The sequence below is a fragment of the Neofelis nebulosa genome, chromosome 16 (genome assembly GCF_028018385.1).
Source record: "Neofelis nebulosa isolate mNeoNeb1 chromosome 16, mNeoNeb1.pri, whole genome shotgun sequence".
Lineage (NCBI taxonomy): Eukaryota > Metazoa > Chordata > Mammalia > Carnivora > Felidae > Neofelis > Neofelis nebulosa.
In genome coordinates, this window is record NC_080797.1 from 10113514 (window position 1) to 10131106 (window position 17593).

Below are 17593 nucleotides of genomic sequence, written 5' to 3' on the forward strand. Positions count from 1 at the left end.
CGGGGAAAAAATGGACAGTTTGGACTATGTAAAAACGTTAAATGGCTACATTTTTTTAAAATTCATTTTTAAAAAGTAACCAAATAGTCTGGGGAAAAGAACTGCCAAAATTATGGTGAATAAGTCTTATCAAAAACCTATGTAAATCAGCAAAACAAAAAATGAAGCAAAACAGATGAGCAAAACAGAAAGTATAACTTATAAACAAACATGTGAAAAAACCATTCAGCCTAATTATGTTAAAAGAAATGCAACATTACAAAGGGCCTCTGTTTTGCCTATTTTTTAAATGATATTGCCCTTGATGGAATGTGTGAAATCAAACAGGCACTCTCACACAGAGTGCTGATACAAAGTTATGCAGTGATACACCAAGCATCATTAAAATAAATGTTCATGCCCGTTTACCTAGTAATCCTATGTCTGAGCATCTATTCTACAGATATGATCCAGAAACCTGGGGAAAATCACATGGCCAAGATAGTTACTGAAGTATTGGGTTGTTTTGTTTTGTTTTGTTTTGTTTTTAAGATTTTATTTTTAAGTAATCTGTACCCTCAACCTGGGGCTTGAACTCACAACCTTGGGATCAAGAGTTGCGAGCTCTACTGACCGAGCCATCCAGGCACCCCTAAAGCATTATTCATTACAGCAAGAAAACAGAAAGAAAGAAAGAAAGAAAGAAAGAAAGAAAGAAAGAAAGAAAGAAAGAAAGAAAGAAAGAAAGAAAGAAAAGCAACCCAATTTTTAAGAACAGGGAATAGTTAAGTAATTTATGGAACAATCACCTACTAGAACATTATACCCCTTAAAAATAATTTTGAAACGAATAACATTTTAAAAACCCTATGCTATAATATCTAGTGGTACAACTACAAAGAAATGCAGAAGTTTTAAGTTGTTTCAGGGTGTGGGATTGAGTCATGAGTTTCTCTAATTTCTAAATTTACTATGGATTTAGAAGGACCGAGTCCCAGTCCTGGCTGTACCTCTTCCACCCACCAGTCATTCTGACCTCACCCCAGTTACAAAACCTTTCTATGCCTCAGTTTCCTTGCCTGTAACAATGAAGATAGTAAATGTAGCCATTTCACGGGAGTGTTTTGAGAATCGGATGAGACGATACTTGGGAAGAACTTGACTGCTGTACCTCGCACACGTAAGCACGCAGAAATGTTATTTTTATCATATAAAAAAAAGGGTAACATGTTTGCAGGGGGAAATCATTGAAATGAGGAAGCTATTTCACAGGCAGGGTCTATTTTCATTTGGAAGTTTAGTATGGTTAATTTCGTACTCCCTCTGCTTCTGCGGCTTTTTCCTGCTCAGACTGCTGCTCAGACGACACTTACATGTAAACCCACGTGGTGAAGGGAAGATTAAAGGAAATGAAACCTCTACTCACAACCAGAACCATGTAAAAATATATAGTCCGTGGAGCTCAGTTGGAAAGGAACAAAACCGAGCCATGTTTGGGGAGTTCTGTAGTAGAAGCAGAGAACGTGTGTCTTTTTTACTTTTCTGTTCTAATGACAGGGCAAAATCACATTGTTTGAGTAAACTTAAAATGTCAACTTCCTGCATGACTGAGCTCAATATTTTAGCTCAGAAATTGGGCTCAGTGGGAAAATGGGGGGGGGACCCTAAAAACTTCATTTCTAGAAAATACAGTGAAGAGATGTTTCAAAGTAGCCTGTGCTTTGGCCGGGGCTGGGGCGGGGCCGGGAGTGATGGGGAAGGGGGGGGGGGGTTAGTGCAAAATACTGTCTAAACAGAAACCATATAATAAGTAACTTCCTAGAAAAGCCTCTTGTCTTCGTCATATCTTTGAAGTTCTGCCATCTAGGCCTCATAAGCACAATGTCTGGCTCAGATATTAAGCACCGGGACATTATCAGGCCCTCTGCAAGATGGGAGGGCGCCCTCCACAGTGCTCATCTTCACGGGGAGAAGGCTCTAGAACCTTCCGGGGGGCTAAGAACCAGTCAAGTGGGTGCTTCTCTCCACGGGACTTCCCACATTAGTGACAAGAATGCACAGAAGTAGCCCTATTCACCTTGGTTGTGAAAAAAGATCGCCACACTGCTAGTAATTAGTACCCACAGAGAGGGTTTCTTTTCCCAAAAAACTCTACACATTAACTTAAAGTCAGCACTAATCATCCTCACTTTGCAAGATGAAAAACGTGACAGGCAGCGAAAAAAGTCTATTTTTTCAAGATGTCAGAAGATGAGTTTTCAAATTTGTTTTTAGCTCAAAGAAGCAGGTATGTAGCATTAAGTTACCTAGCCCATGAATCACCAAAAAATGTATTAATCACGCCTTCGTTATATCAGGATTCACTGGGTGTGTTAGACATACCTAAGGCAGAAGAACCTCTTCCCCCAGACACAGCTATCCTTCTAAGATTTTCCAGGCCCATCTTAAATAATAACCAACTCTGTACTTACTGCAAAGGCTCTCGCTTCTCGCGCCTCCTGGGAGCTGCTGACCTCAATCAGCAAGCCAGCCGCACTATTCTGGGGTCTGGTGCTGGCCAGGGAGGAAAACCACACTCAAGGGGCCCGGGCAGTGAGCATTTGAGCAATGCTTCACTCAGGAAGCAGGCGGTTCTCTGCTCTCCAGGGCTTCTGACGGCCTCTCCCCTCTCCCTCTCCCTCCCTCCCTCTGTCTCTCACAATCTCTCTCCCTTTTCTCTCTCTCTCTCTCTCTCTCTCTCTCTCTCTCTCTCTCTCTGACTCTCATACACACACAGAGTGCAAAATCATTTCTATCCTACTGGTTCCTGAATACTTACTTTGTACCTCTCAAAAACATAATGATTTAAAGATATAGGCGCACACACACACACACACACACACACACACACACACACACACACAAAGATATAGGCTGACAAATTTCTGGCTGTTTCCCGAGATAATCAAACAGAAAAAAAAACAACCCAGGCTGTCTTCAAAGGTGAGTTTGCCCTGAAGCCTCAGGGCCCCTCACTTGCCATAACCTGAGGGCTGTAGAATGTTCTAAGGGGGATGGGGAAGTCAGGTTATGATCCAGAAGCATTTCAAAGCCGGCAGCTCTAATGAGCAGACTGAAGCTTGCTCAGAGATAAAGCATCTAAACCTCCAAGCCCCCCTGTCACTTGTTGTCATTTCTTTCTTCATTCTAAAGATTTTCATACCTAATTTTGAATTCCGAGAGCTCCAGAATTATCTGAACATGCTCACAAAACCTGAGGTCCACGAATCCTGCTGCTACAGATGGCCCCGTGATGATGAGATTGCCCGTAACAACATGGAAGAAATTCTGTGGAGGTAAATCAGCAAAGTGTGTTATATCTACCCTCACCAAGAACTGCAGTCATCAGGGCCGGGCTGAGCTTAGTCACTGCTGGAGTTAGCTGGAGTTTAATTGCTATTATACCAGATAATAGGTGTGAAAAGCAGCCCCCTAGCTCTTTCTTGGCAGAGGAAGTTTTCAGAGCCTCACTGAGGCTGAATGCCCCGGGGTGCACTGTAATGCCACACCCCCCATATGCAGACGTTGCCTTTCTAATGACAGATCACAGCAAGGAGCTGTGTGGTCAGGCAGTTTAGAGCTGGCCTTCCCCTGTAAGAGCTGTTATTACAACTGTGGCCCCGTGCCACTCTGGCAAACACTGCTGCCTTTGGTGGCCCTCCCTCTTTGCCTTAAAGAAATCAAGAGACAATGCATGGGACCTGCTCTCACCGAAGAATATCCATCCTCCTGGGGGTTGGGGGAATAAAGGTACCTAACTCATGGGGTTGGGGGCACCATGGCCCAGACACAGGAGGTGGTAGTGGATGGGACTCTACGAGTGATGAAACTCCAACTCAGCCTCGCTCAAGCAAAATGGCAACTTACTGGCTTGACTAACTGGAAAGTCTAGGGATGAATTCAAGCTGGCTTCAAGCCAGGAGACCTGGAGGTTCAAACGTCATCGGGACTTTCTTTTCATCACCTTTCAGCTCAGCTTCCCTAGGTTCCATTCCTTCAAACAGCGGTGCTCTTAGGACGGGAAAGGCTTTCCCAGAGGCATTCCATGATAAAGATTCCAAGTCTTTAGCATTCAAGACCTTGGGAGAGAGGCACTCCTCAGAAAGGAAACTTAACGTTGACAACACTGTCCAGAAAGACCTGGGTGACTGACAGCCCCACGAGTTATAAGAAGAGCAGTTCCCAAAAGCAAAAAAAAAAAAAAAAAACCACACACACACAAAAAAAAAACCAAAAAAAACCCCAAATGCTACACAGGCAAAAAGATACAAACTAGTGCCTTGGATTAAGCCATTCATGTGATTGTGTCTTACTTCCCCAATTTGATTGTAAATCTATTAATAGAAGGATGTACACAAAGTATTAAGAGTGGTTATCTCTGATATTGTGGGTCATTTATTTTATTTTATTTTTTTTCAACGTTTTTTATTTATTTTTGGGACAGAGAGAGACAGAGCACGAACGGGGGAGGGGCAGAGAGAGAGGGAGACACAGAATCGGAAACAGGCTCCAGGCTCCGAGCCATCAGCCCAGAGCCTGACGCGGGGCTCGAACTCACGGACCGCGAGATCGTGACCTGGCTGAAGTCGGACGCTTAACCGACTGCGCCACCCAGGCGCCCCGGGTCATTTATTTTTTAAACTCACACTGTATCTTCTAAATTTTCTAAAAATAGGGGCACCTGGGTAGTTCAGTCAGTTGGGCATCAGTTCAGCTTAGTCATGATTTCACTGTTTGTGGGTTGCAGCCCCGCATCAGACTCTGTGCTGACAGCTCAGAGCCTGGAGCCTGCCTCAGATTCTGTGTCTCCCTCTCTCTCTGCCCCTCCCCTGCTCACACTCTGTCTCTCTCTCTCTCAAAAATAAAAATAAAACCTTTAAAAATTTTTAATTTTCTAAAAATAATAAAAATTATTAAATTGTAAAATAACACAATACATTTTAAGTTTATTTATTTTTGAGAGAAGAGACAGAGCTTGAGTGGGGGAGGTACAGAGAGAGAAAGGGAGACACAGAATGTGAAACAGACTCCAGGCTCCGGGCTGTCAGCACAGAGCCGGGCCTGGGGCTCAAACTCATGAACCACGAGATCATGACCTGAGCTGAGGTTGGACGCTTAACTGAGCCATTCAAGTGTCCCAATAGCACAATACATTTAAAGAAGTTATTGCATGCTAAACAAATCCTGCTTACAAGCAAAAATATATATAGAATATCTATGAATAAATCTGGTAAGAAAATTACAGTCATGCCCCACCCAAATCTACAACATTTTACTGAACAACAGAAGAGAGGACTGGATGAAAAAATATACCATGATATTCCAATTAAATATTCATTCTCCACAAAATAATTGTATAAATGTATTATAGTTCCAATAAAAATTCTAATAGGGTTAAGAGGTGTGAAAAATGCTCTATATTTCTTTTTTTTTAACTTTATTTATTTTGAGAAAGAACGTGTACAAATGGGGGAAGGGCAGAAGGAGGGAGAGAGAGAGAATCCAAAGCAGGGTCCACACTCACCACTAAGCCCATTGCAGAGCTCGCTCCCACAACCATGAGATCGTGACTTGAGCCAAAATTGAGTCAGACACATAACCGACTGAGCCACCCACGTGCCCCAAGAATTTTGATTAAAATAAAGATCGCATTACTAATCTGAGGATAAAGAATGGATTGTTTTTAAAAATGGTATTGGGAAATTTGGTTCATCATTTGGGGAAAAAAAAAAAAAGGACTCCTACCTCACACCGTATACCCAAATGAATTCTGATAAACATTTAAGTGGTGGAAAAAAATAAAAAGAAGCATTATAAGAAGTAGAAGAGAGGAGACTGTATCTGAACCTGAACAAGGTGAGAAAGGCCTCTGAGCCCACACACAAAGGCAGAATACATAAAAAAGAAACAGATTTGACTTTGAAGATAAAAATCTTTGGGGCACCTGGGTGGCTCAGTCAGTAAAGCAACCTACTCTTGATTTAGGCTCAGGTCATGATGTCACGGTTCATGGGTTCGAGCCCCACGTCAGGCTCTGTGCTGACACTGTGGAGCCTGCATGAGATTCGTTCTCTCTTCCCCTTTCTCTGTTCCTCCCTAACTTGTGCTCTCTCTCTCTCCCTCTCAAAATAAACAAAAAAAATATTTTAAGGGATGCCTGGGTGGCTCAGTCGGTTGAGCGTCTGACTTCGGCTCAAGTCATGATCTCATGGTTTGTGGGTTCAGGCCCCACGTTGGGCTGTGTGCTGACAGCTCGGGGCCTGGACCCTGTGTCAGATTCTGTGTCTCCCTCTCTCTCTCTCTGCCCCTCCCCTGCTCACACTCTGTGTCTTTCTCTCTCTTTCTCTTTCAAAAATAAATAAACATTAAAAATAATTAATTAGGGGCGCCTGGGTGGCTCAGTCGGTTGAGTGGCCGACTTCGGCTCAGGTCACGATTTCGCAGTCTGTGAGTTCAAGCCCCGCGTCAGACTCTGTGCTGACAGCTCAGAGCCTGGAGCCTGTTTCGGATTCTGTGCCTCCCTCTCTCTGACCCTCCCCGTTCATGCTCTGTCTCTCTCTGTCTCAAAAATAAATAAACGTCAAAAAAAATTTTTTTTAATTAATTAAATAAATAAATAAATATTTAAAAAACCAACCTCTGTTAATAACAAAAATCCTGTAAATAAAACATAAATGCCAATGACAAGATGAGACAAACATCTCTGCATAAACTTTGTTTCAGTTATTCTATTTGTAGGAATGTATCCTAAGAAAATAATCATGAATATATACAAAACTGTATGCATGGAAATTATGAGTTTATCCTTGATTATAACAATGACAACAAAGGAAATAATTAAAAGTCTAATTGATTAGATTATTGTAGGTAGATCCATGCAATTAAACATTATGCAGCCATTAAAAGCGATACTATATCTATGGGGCACCTGGGTGGCTCAGTTGGTTAAGCATCTGGCTTCAGCTCAGGTCATGATCTTGCAGTTCGTGGGTTCGAGCCCCACGTTGGGCTCTGTGCTGACAGCTCAGAGCCTGGAGCCTGCTTTGGATTCTGTGTCTCCCTCTCTCTGCCCCTCTCCTGCTCATTCATGCTCTGTCTCTCTCTCTCTAAAATAAATAAGCATTAAAAAAAATTTTTTTTAATATTCCTTATGATGTAAATGTAAAAATCCTTAATAAAATACCAACAAAGCAAATCTAGCAACACATATAAGGACTATATACCATGATCAAGTGGGATTTATCCCAGGAATTCAAAGTTGGTCCAACCTGTGACAACCAACCAATGTAATACACCATATTGACAAAATAAAGGACAAAACCACAGGATTGTGCACGAATAGGTACAGAAAAAGCACTTGATAAAATCCAATACACTTTCATAATAAAAATACTTAACAAACTAGGAATAAAAAGGAAACTCCTCAACTTGACAAAGGCCAAACTACAAACATCACACTTAATGATGTAAACCTAAAAACAAAACAAAACAACAAACAAAAAAAAAATTGTGCAAACCTGAAATACTTCCTCTAAGATCAGAAACAAGATAAAGATGTCTCTGCTCTCACCACTTCTGGTCAACATTATAGCAGCAGAGTCTTTAGCCAGGGAAATTAGGCAATAAAAAGAAAGGCACCAGATCAGTAAGAAAATTATAACTATATCTATTATCTCATGATCATATATGCAGAAAAATCTCCAAAAAAATCTACAACAAAACACAGCTAATAAACCTGTTTGGCAAAGTTGTAGGATTCAAGATCATTATACATAAATCATTTTCATTTCTATATACTTGCAGTGAACAATCCAAAATATTAAGAAAACAATTCTATTTATAATAGCACCAAAAGGAATAAAATACTTAGAAATGTATTTAATAAGATATACGCAATAGTTGTACACGAAAAACTATGAAATATTGAAAAAAATTAAAGAAGTCTTAAATGGACAGACATCTCATGTGCATGTATTATAAGATGGCAATACTCCTCGAATTGATCTACAGATTCAACACAATCCCTGTCAAAATCCCACCTGCTCTTTTTGCAGAAATTGATAAGCTAATTCTTTAACTCGTATGGAAATGCAAGGGACTCGGAATAATCAAAACAATCTTGAAAAGAACCAAGTTGGAAGACTCATACTTCCAAATTTTCAAACTTACTAGAAAACTATAGCAATCAACACTGTGTGGTACTGACACAAGGAGAGACATAAGCAGGTCAATGACACAGAATTGAGAGTCCATAAAGGAACCGATGCATTTACGGAAGTTGATTTTTGACAAGAACGCTGAGACCATTCAATTTGTCTTTTCAACAGATGTTGATATGTCTGTTAAGGATCTATTATCCAGAATATACAAAGAACTCTTACAACTCAATAATAAAAGGACAAATAACTAAAAATGGGCAAAGGATTCAGACAGACATTTCTCCAAAGAGAATATAAAATATACAAATGGTGGGGCATCCGGGTGGCTCAGTCAGTTAAGAGTCTGACTTCAGTTCAGGTCATGATCTTGTAGTTCATGGGTTAAAGCCCCATATCGGGCTCTGTGCTGACAGCTCTCTCTCAAAAATAAATAAACATTAAAAAAATTTTTTTTTAAAAAACCACACACTTGGGGCACCTGGTGGCTCAGTCGGTTGAGCATCCGACTTTGGCTCAGGTCATGATCTCATGGTTCATGAGTTCGAGCCCTGTGTCAGACTCTGCTGACAGCTCAGAGCCTGGAGCCTACTTCAGATTCTGTGTCTCCCTCTCTCTCTGCACCCACCCCACTCATGCTCTCTCTCTCTCAAAAATAAATAAACGTTAAAATAAATAAATAAATAAATAAATAAATAAATAAATAAATAAATAAATAAATGTTAAAAAAAATTTTTTTCAACTTTTTTTTTTTTTTTTTTTTTTTGGGACAGAGAGAGACAGAGCATGAATGGGGGAGGGGCACAGAGAGAGGGAGACACAGAATCGGAAATAGGCTCCAGGCTCCGAGCCATCAGCCCAGAGCCCGACGCGGGGCTCGAACTCACGGACCGCGAGATCGTGACCTGGCCGAAGTCGGACGCTCAACCGACTACGCCACCCAGGCGCCCCCAAAAAAATTTTTTTAAATGGGGGTGCCTAGGTGGCTCAGTCAGTTAAGCACCCAACTCTTAATTTTGGTTCACATCATTGATCTCACAGTCTGTGGGATCGAGCCCTCTGTCAGGCTCTGCTCTGACAGTGTGCAACCTCCTGGGGTTCTCTCTCCCCCTCTCTCACTGTCCCTCCCTCACTTATGCACGTGCATGCTCTCTGCCTCTCAAAATAAATAAACTTTTTGAAAAATGACTGTTCTTGGCACTCCTGTTGAAGATCAGTAGGCTATATATGCATGAACTTAACGTCTCAGGTCTCTGTTCTATTCTATTGGTTTATACATCTGTCTTTATGTCAGTACCATGCTGTTTTGATTACTGTAGCTTTCTTATATATATATATATATATATATATATATATATATATATATATATATTTAATTTTTTTAATGTTTACTTACTTTTGAGAGGGAGGGGAGGGGCAGAAAGAGGGAGACACAGAATCCAAAGCAGGCTCCAGGCTCTGAGCTGTCAGCACAGAGCCCAACATGGGGCTCAAACTCATGAACCACAGGATCATGACCTGAGCCAAAGTCGGACATCTAACTGATTGAGCCACCCAGGGTCCCTGTTTTTGTATATTTTTAAACCAGGAAGTGTGATGTCCCCAGCTTTGTTCTTCTTTCTCTGGATTGATTTGGCTATTCGTGTTTTCTTTGCGGTTCCATATGAATTTTAGAATTGTTTTTTCTATTTCTACAACAAATACCATTGGGATTCTAATAGGGTTTGAAATGAATCTGTAATGGAGAAAGGACAGTTTCTTCAGTAAATGGTGTTGAGAAAACTAGATAGCCACATGCAAAAGAATGAAACTGAACCCTTGTACCATAGATAAAATCAACTCAAAATGGGTTAAAGAATTAAACATAAGACCTGAAACTCTAACACGCCTAGAAAAAACAAGGCAAAAAACCTTCATGACATTGGTTTTGGTAATGATTTCATCAATATGACACTAAAGCCACAAGCAACAAACACAAAAATAATCACAACCACATCAAACTAAAAAGGCTTCTGCATAGCAAAGGGAAATAATCAACAAAGTAAAAAGGCAACCTATAGAATGGGAGAGAATATTTGCACACCATAAATCTGATAAGGGGTTAATCTCCAAAACAGACAAGGAACTCCTACAACTCAATAGTGAAGAACAAAAACAGAAAACCTAATAACTGATTAAAAGATGGGCTAAGGACTTGAATAGACGTTTCTTCAAAGACACACAAATAGCCAACAGATATGTAAGAAAATGATCAACATCACTAATCATCAGGGAAACATAAATCCTAATCTCAATGAGATATCTCACTTCACACCTGCTGTGATGGCTATTATAAAAAACATGAGGGGCGCCTGGGTGGCGCAGTCGGTTAAGCGTCCGACTTCAGCCAGGTCACGATCTCGCGGTCCGTGAGTTCGAGCCCCGCGTCAGGCTCTGGGCTGATGGCTCGGAGCCTGGAGCCTGTTTCCGATTCTGTGTCTCCCTCTCTCTCTGCCCCTCCCTCGTTCATGCTCTGTCTCTCTCTGTCCCAAAAATAAATAAAAAACGTTGAAAAAAAAATTTAAAAAAAAAAAAAACATGAAAGACAAGTGTTGGTGAGGATGTGGAAAAGTTGGAACTCTTGTACATTACTGGTGAGAACACAAAAATGGTTCTGCCGGTATGGAATAGTATATGGAAGTTCCTCAAAAATTAGAACTACCATATGATCCAACAATTCCACGTCTGGGTATTTATCCAAAAGAACTGAAATCAGACTCTTTAAGACATATTAGTACTCTCATGTTCATTGTGGCACTATTCACAATAGCGAAGATGTGGAAACAACCTGAATGTCCATTGACAGATGAATGGATGAAGAAGATGTGAGATACACACACACACACGCACGCACACGCACACGCATACACACACACACACACACACACACACTGAAATCTTATTTAGCTTTCAAAAGAAGGAAATTCTGCAATATTTAACAAGCTGGATGAAACGTGAGGACATTCTGTTAAGTGAAATAAAGGAGTCACAGAAAGGCAAAAACTGCATGATTCTCCTTACCTGAGGTATCTAGAATAGTCAAATTCATAGAATCAAAGAGTGGAATGGTGGTTGCCAGGGGCTGGGGGAAAGGGGAAATGGGAAGTTACCAATCAATGAGCATAAAGTCTTAGCCAAGCAAGATGAATAAACTCTAGACGTCTGCTATACAATACGGTACTTATAGGCAACAACAATACTGTATACACTTAAAAATTTGCTAAGAGGTTAGATCTCATGTTAAATTCTCTTATCACAATAAATAAAATTCAAAAAATAAAATAAATTACAAAAAAGGGTTATCTCCGGTTCGTAGTATTAACTGCCATTATGCTTTAAAGATTTTTCTACACTGGTTGCAATGAACACATAACAGGTTTACAATTTAAAAAATACTATTTAGGGGCGGGCGCCTGGGTGGCTCTGTCAGTTAAGCATCCAACTTTGGCTCAGGTCACGATCTCACATTTCGTGGATTCGAGTTCCGCATTGGGCTTTCCCTCTCAGCACAGAGCCCACTTCAGATCCTCTGTGAACCACCCCCCCCCACCACCGCTCTCTCAAAAATAAATAAACAAAAAATTAAAAATAAATAAGTAATATTATTTAGGCATAAGAACTATTATCTATCACGAGAGCATTAGACTCTATTTGTGACTGATGGCTTATATTGCAGAAACTAAGCTCATTTGATGCAAAGAAGATTTGTGTGTGTGTGTGTGACCCAAAGACTTCTTTTTTGAGAGACAGAGAGAGAGAGAGAGAGAGAGAGAGAGAGACCTCGCGTGAGCAGGGGAGGGGGCAGAGGGAGAGAGAATCCCAAGCAGGCTCCATGCTCTGCGTGAAGCCCAGTGCAGGGCTCGATCCCACGACCCTGGGATCACGACCTGAGCTGAAATCAAGAGTTGGACGCTCAACTGACTGGGCCACCCAGGTGTTCTAAGACTTCCTTAATTGTAGAAATAATTAAACCCCAGATGAGACATCCTTTGCAAGGACTGAAATCTCTACTCCTGGACTGTCTAGGAAAGAACAGGGTCAGACGATGGGCTACAATGGCACGCTGAGGAATTCATTTGCACAGAGGCTGGGCAGTGTCAGGGTGGTCTAGCTCCAAGAGCTGGACGGAGGAGTCCGGACCAATGCTGAAGGAAACCTCTGTGCAGGCTGAGCTCCTAAGTGCCTCCGTGGGAAACCCGCCAGCTCTCTACAGAACAGAATTTCCTAAACCTTAGCCAAAAATTGAAGCCTAAAAATGCGCTTTTGCTCTTGCAAAATAAATTTATCAACTCTAAAAATAACTAGGACAAAGCCAAAAGATGAAAGCCACTCTGAATGGGTTTCAAACAGATGTGTGACAAATTTTTGCAAAGACTGTCAGGAGTCAGATCCTCAGGACTCTTGCATTAGCCGGGAGGTACCCAAGAGAATCTGTTATTATTATTTTTTAATGTTTATTTATTTCTGAGAAAGAGAGAGAGCATGAATGAGGGAGGGGCAGAGAGAGAGAGGGACAGAGGATCCAAAGCGGGCTCTGTGCTGACAGCAGCAAACCCAACCCTGGGGTTCGGATTCATGAACCATGAGCTCATGACCCGAGCCGAAGTCAGAGGCTCAACCGACTGAGCCACCCAGGTGCCCCCAAGAGAATCTGTTATGATGCAGGGTGAAAGGACACGCTCCCAGGGCAAAGGTGGTGAAGATCTTCATGGGTCTCTAAGCTTCATCCAGCAGCAGCAGGTCAGTGCTTATTACTGGAAAATGAGTATAAATAGCAAGTGTTTATCTGATGAGTCGGTAGATCGTAATGAACGTGCTAGTCCACTAAATACAATCTGAAACTTGACATCTGCATGTAGTATCGAAATATATTGCACTTCTTTGTAAATATCTATAAAGCCTGACCATAAACACTCATTCTGACTAAGAGGAACTTGACTTCTATGTTAACCTAACCATCTCTTTAGAGGACTTTTTAATTTCGTTCTAAAACATAGCATTTCACTGTGAGAAATTACACAGAGAGAAGTAATTACGGAGGGAGACACATTGCCCCGGGAAAGTGGTGGTTAGTGAAGTTGGCCTTCTTATGAGCCGCGAGGCAAGGTTCATCACATCCTTCCCAAGAGAACGTAAAGGGGAGGCCCCTTCTGTAAACGCACAGTTGGGACCAAGAAGTTTGTTGGCTTACAAGTTACCATACGCTATGTTTTCTTTTTTTCATAGTTGTATGTTTTTTTGTTTATGTTTATTTACTGATTCCTTTTGAGAGAGAGAGGGAGGGCCAGAAGGAGAGGGGCAGAGAGAGAGAGGGAGAGAGAATCCCAAGCAGGCCCCACACTGTCAGCCTGGAGCCCCACGCAGGGTTCAAACTCCCGAACTGAGAGATGACGACCTAAGCCGAAGTTGAACACTTAACCGACTGAGCCACCAGGTGCCCCTGATACATTGTTTGTTTGTTTGTTTGTTTGTCTGTCTGTTTTTTAAGAAAAGCCCTGCTGTAGGGGTGCCTATAGTCAGTCGGTTATGCTTTGACTCTCGGTTTCGGCTCAGGTCGTGATCTCACGGTTTCATGAGTTCCAGCCCTGAGCCTGCTTGGGATTCTCTCTCTCATGCCCTCTCTCTCTCCACCCCTCCCCCGCTCACACTGGCTCTCTCTCTCTCAAAATAAACAAACTTAAATTAAAAAATAAACTAAAGAAAATCCTTTAAAAACAAAACAAAAAAGGGGCGCCTGGGTGGCTCAGTCAGTTAAGCGGCCGACTTCGGCTCGGGTCATGATCTCGCGGTCCGTGAGTTCGAGCCCCGCGTCGGGCTCTGTGCTGACAGCTCAGAGCCTGGAGCCCGTTTCAGATTCTGTGTCTCCCTCTCTCTGACCCTCTCCCGTTCATGCTTTGTCTCTCTCTGTCTCAAAAATAAATAAACGTTAAAAAATATTTTTAAAAACAAAACAAAAAAACAACACTGCTGTAGCACCGGGTTGATTCACATGCCTGAATCCTGAGACATCACATAGCCACGAGGTGAGTCTGGCTCCAGAGATGGACCTCCCCCCACACCCCCCATGGTCTTCCCTCCTCAGCACTGACCACCTTCTGCTTCTAGCGATACACCTGCCACCCACACTGCACTTCCCTCCTGGGCTGTGTGAAAATGCTGAGTGAGGCTATGCATATGTTTGAATTTGTTTAATTAGCCAGGAATAGGGAAGCAGCGACTCTTTTGGTTTCCAAGCAGATGTTAAACTAATTTTGGGAAAGAACAAGAGGCCCAGAGAGTCTGAAGAATGACTCAGCTTCAGTCCCTCACAAGTTCCGTGGCACTTGGGGACATGTCTCTCCGTGGACTCTCCTGCCATCAGGATTCCGAATCTGCAAGAGCCCTCCCAGACCTCCGGCTGCTCTTCCCCCAGTCGTCTCGCTACCACAATCCCTCCCAGCCTGGTCTGCTCCCCAGTCTCAGGTTCCCTTCCTCCCCTGCCAGACTCACATCGCCCCCACCCCCACCCATTCTGAACCCCAAGATCCTTCCACCATGCTCCTCACCAGTCCCTGGATGCCTTTACTGCGGCCCTGCTCAGTCAGCCACCAGTCAGGGGCTGCTATGTGCCCAGCCTGGGTCTCCCAAGGGAACTATAAAGACAGAACTCGCCCGAGGCCACGTGGCCCTTGGTATCCCCGAGCCACTGATGTGTTTCACTCTAACTGGCTTCTCGCGGAGCCTTCCAAAAAAGCATTTATTTTAAGAACATCTCGGTCAAGTTTAATTCAGAAAGGGAGGGTCATTAGCTTGACTGTGAGCACAGGTCAGGCACTATTCTCCAAGTCAGCCGTATCATTAACAAAGCTGATCTCTGATCTCCATCAGCCTGATTCCTGAACTATATTTGTGATGGCAGGGGTGGGGAAGAATGATGCCGACAATTCTTTTCCACACCCCCAGCAACACCCTTTGACCTCTGGTCCCACCTTCTTCTGTGTGCGGGAAGGGAAAACTAGATAGCCTTCCCTAAATCCACAGAAAGTGGAAGGAAGAAATGAATACAGTTAGAAGCAGCAGTTAATGAAACAAAAACATTTTTTAGAATGGTCTTGAAGATTAAAAAAAACTAAAATTAAAAACAAGAAAGAGGACGTAATTACATACATGGCTTTGTAAAACTAGGCGAAACAGATAATTTTCCAGGAAAACACAGATTACCGAAATTAACTCAAGAAGAAACAAACAGTCCCATAGAAAAAGGGCAAAGGATAAGAAAAGGCAATTCACAAAAGGAAAAATACTATAAACATGAAAAGATGCTTAGCCTACCTAGCATCCAACAAACACAAACTAAAGCAGTAACATATTTTTAAAAGTCCATTGCATGGACGAATATATTTGCAAGGGATAAGAGCGTTAGCAAAAATGTAGGAAATACACACTTGCGCACAGTTGTGCGTGTGGCTCCTTGGATGCAGCTGGGAGTAGAGATTGTAAAGAGGGACTTCTCATATTTTACTCTACTTCTATATTTGAATTTTCATAAAAATATGTTTTTTTGTATTATACCTGAAATTTTATTTTTTTAATTAATTTTTTTTTTAATGTTTGTTTATTTTTGAGAGAGAGAGGGAGAGCGAGCGAGTGGGGGAGGTGCAGTGAGAGACCGGGACAGAGGATCCACAGCGGGCTCTGTGCTGACAGAAAATGGTAATTTGAAATAAGGCCATACGTTGTAAAATAGTTTATGGGTCTGAAACATAGTAAGTAAGAAAAGGAGAAAGAGAAAAATAAGCAGCAAAGTGCAGACTGGATACGATATAGAAAACCACACGGGGCGCCTGGATGGCTCAGTCGGTTGAGCCTCCGACTTCGGCTCAGGTCATGATCTCCCAGTTCGTGAGTTCGAGCCCCACGTCGGGCTCTGTGCTGACAGCTCGGAGCCTGGAGCCTGCTCCGGACTCTGCCTCTCCCTCTCTCTCCGCCCCTCCCCAACTCACTCTCTGTGTCTCTGTGTCTCTCAAAAAATGAATAAACGTTAAAAAGAAAAAAAAAAAAAAGACGAAAACCACACATGCGAAAATATTAGCTCCCTCAGGGCAAAAACTCTGTTCCATTCACTGCATATCCCTCTGACACAGCATGCCCAGCACAGAACACTTAGTAAATGCTTGTTGAGTGAATAAAAGAAAAATGGGACTAAAGAATATCAAAATGTACTCTGGGAATTTCAAGTTTAAAAGAAACAAATGAAACAACTTTGTTCACATATATTTCAACAATTTGAAATGTAAAATTATTTTGGGGGTGCCTGGGTGGCTCAGTCGGTTGAGCCTCCGACTTCGGCTCAGGTCATGATCTCACGGTTCGTGAGTTCGAGCCCCACATCGGGCTCTGTGCTGACAGCTCAGAGCCTGGAGCCTGCTTTGGATTCTGTGTCCCCCACTCTGTCTCTGCCCCACCCCTGCTTGTGCTCTCTCTCTTTCAAAAATGAATAAACATAAAAAAATTTTTTTAATTATTTTTGCTGAAATCCTGTTATACTCAATATAACCATTAAGTTGGGATTTATGCTTGTACTGGTCACTTTTCTGCAGCTGACCTTCAATTAAAAGAATGTGGGGGCATCTGGGTGGCTCAGTCAATTAAGCTTCTGACTCTTGATTTCCGTTCAGATCAGGATCTCAAGGTCTGTGAATTCGAGCCCTGAGTTGGGCTCTGTGCTGACAGCATGGAGCCTGCTTGGGATTCTCTCACTCTCTGCCTCTTCCCCACACGTATGCATATTCTCTCTCTCTCTCTCTCTCTCTCTCTCAAAAATAAATAAACTTTAAAAAAAGTAAGGTTAAAAAAAAAGAATGTGCTTCATCTTGATTAGTCTGGTTACTGTATTTTCACGATGTTTTCATAATATTCATGAGCTGGTATTTATATTTGTTAAAATTCACAATTTTCACCTTTTTCTATTTTGTAGCATTATGTAAGTTCAGGAAAGTTAATCAAGCAAAGTGGCTCACTGAAATGGAAAAGTTGGGTTGAGAGTGATATAAATAGAACTCTTAACAATGATAAGGATCATGATCGAACGGACTCAAATGCAAGATAGAGAGATCTCTGCCCTCTGTGTCAAGGGCTATGCCATATAGGCTGTTAAAAAGGGGAAGCGCAGGGGCACCTGAGTGGCTCAGTCGGCTGGGCATCTATCTGCCTCTTGGCTTAGGCTCAGGTCATGACCTCATGGTTCCCACCTTGGGCTCTGTGTTGACAGTGCAAAGCCTGCTTGGGATTCTCTGTCTCCCTCTCTCCCTGCCCCTCCTGCTCTCTCTCGCTCTCTCTCTCTCAGAATAAATAAATAACCATTTTTAAAAAGGGAAGTGCAAAGAAGAGGTGTAATGGCA

General features: G+C 42.2%; 1 protein-coding gene across 13 annotated transcripts in view; it reads right to left on the reverse strand.

Annotated features, from left to right (window-relative positions):
• SPECC1 (sperm antigen with calponin homology and coiled-coil domains 1) overlaps nucleotides 1-17593 on the reverse strand; it is a 287227-nt gene that overhangs the window by 226105 nt on the left and 43529 nt on the right. Inside the window, exon 1 of one of the 13 annotated variants that reach the window (XM_058704629.1) lies at nucleotides 3182-3287. The exons of 11 other annotated variants lie outside the window; for them this stretch is intronic. The gene's annotated coding sequence lies outside the window, so the exon portion shown is untranslated. Of the gene's footprint in view, nucleotides 1-2450; nucleotides 2604-3181; nucleotides 3288-17593 lie in introns of those variants that run through there. One more of the 13 variants, XM_058704628.1, reaches the window with a different exon arrangement.